General features: G+C 43.6%; 1 long non-coding RNA gene across 1 annotated transcript; it reads left to right on the top strand.

Annotated features, from left to right (window-relative positions):
- Positions 1-1,031: 1,031 nt before the first annotated feature.
- LOC306847814 lies at positions 1,032-1,586 on the top strand. Its single transcript, XR_013782186.1, has 3 exons — positions 1,032-1,214; positions 1,296-1,390; positions 1,538-1,586. It is a non-coding gene; the product is annotated as an uncharacterized lncRNA (long non-coding RNA).
- The last annotated feature ends 380 nt before the right edge of the window (positions 1,587-1,966 follow it).

The raw sequence follows: 1,966 nt of genomic DNA, 5'->3' as shown, positions 1-1,966 counted from the left end.
TGTTCCATCTGAGGGCTTTGTTCTTCTGCTACTGCTTGTAATAACTTTGTTATTTCACAGTCTTTATGTTGTTCCTCCCACAAGACAATATCTGTCACCGGAAGCTCTGGATGTTGATCCATTTGTTGCTTGGCATAAATTGCGGTAATGGGAGAATTTGCTGTGACTGATGACCTTGACAAAGCATCAGGAGCGACGTTTAATTTCCCTTTACGGTATTCAATAACGAAGTTGAATTTTTGCAGTCTCAGGACCCATCGAATGAGGCGACTGTTGGTTTTAGTGGATCCCATGACCCATTGCAGAGCAGAATGGTCTGTGACAACCGTGAAAAGTTTGTATTCAAGGTAATGTTGCCACTTTTCTAAGGCCCATATAACTGCCAGACACTCTTTTTCGGTTGCCGTGTAGTTGTTCTCTGCTCCAGTTAATGTTCGACTGCCATATGCAATAACCTCCTCCCTACCTGGATCTTTCCTCTGCGTGAGAATGGCACCCAGTCCAGTATCACTAGCATCTGTATATATGATGAAAGGAACTTGAAGATCGGGGTGGCCAAGAATGGGGGGCGAGGTAAGGCATGCTTTTAACTGGTCAAACGCTTGTTGACACTGTGTCGTCCATTTAAACCTCTGTCCTTTTTTTTTCAAGGAATTTAGGGGCTCAGCAATTTTAGAAAAATTTGGCACGAACCGGTGGTACCAACCGGCTAATCCCAAGAACCTCTGAACTTCCTTCAAGGTGTTGGGAGCAGGAAAGGCACGAATGGCCTCAACTTTACTTGAATCAGCTGTGATGCCCTTATTACTCACCACATGTCCCAAAAAGGTGATTTCTGGAAGAAAGAAATTGCACTTTTTCAAGTTAATAGTCAACCCGGCAGTATCCAGCCTGTGAAGAACAGTTTTCAGGTCACTGAAGTGCTGGGCCACTGAGGGAGAATAAATAATAATGTCGTCAATATAGACAAAGCAGATTTTCTTTCTTAGCTCCCCCAGGACTGTCTCCATCAGCCTCTGGAAGGTGGCAGGTGCATTTTTTAACCCAAAAGGCATAACATTGAAGTGATATAGACCTGCAGACACAATAAAAGCAGTCTTGGCTTTACTATCATTGTCCATTATCACTTGCCAATAACCACTGTTGAGGTCTATGGTAGAGAAAACGGATGCCCCGGAGAGTGATTCTAGGATCTCCGTGATGTTTGGGAGAGGGTAAGCATCATTTTCTGTAGTTGCATTGACTTTACGGTAGTCTACACAGAACCTTAACTTTCCATTTTTCTTTGGAACCAGAACTACCGGTGAGGCCCAAGCAGAATGTGATGGCTCCACAATTCCTTCTTTCAACATTACCTCCAATTGTTCCTCCATTGCTGCTTGTTTGACAGGTGATAACCGATATGGCCGTTGCTTGATAGGAACCTGGCAGGTGGTATAGATGCGATGTTGCAGGACATCTGTTCGCCCAGTTCGGTGAGTACATACTCGTGAGTTGCGTTCTAGGATCTGAAATAGTTGTTGCTTTCCTTCCATAGGTAGATGTGCTTTACTTACGGCATCTTTAATTAATGTTGCATCGTCCACGCTGTCAATTTGTAACATGGTCAAGGAAGGTTGAGGAGGAGGAACAGCACTTAACAAGGTCAAATTTAGTTTTCTGGTTCTTTTCTCTTCCTTCATTGTTGACAAAGTCACCAGCGGTTCACTGGCATTTCCAGGTTGAAATGGATGTTCTACAGTAGGTTCAGACTTGAAAGAATATTTGTGTTCACTTACATTAATTTGCAGGCCACTGAAAAAGATGAAGTCCAAACCCAAGATGATGGCATAAGCAAGAGCTTGAGAAGGGAGGACCACAGCAGGTACTGTAATGGCTTTATTGTGCAGATGAATATTAATGTTTATCCATCCTAAAGGACTCTCAGCTTTGCCATTTGCCAGGTAGAGAGGACCACCTGACCACG

This window comes from Barbus barbus, assembly GCF_936440315.1.
Source record: "Barbus barbus genome assembly, chromosome: 28".
Classification (NCBI taxonomy): Eukaryota; Metazoa; Chordata; class Actinopteri; order Cypriniformes; family Cyprinidae; genus Barbus; species Barbus barbus.
Note: the sequence above shows the minus strand (reverse complement) of the source record. Positions and strands in the feature narration are given on the sequence as shown.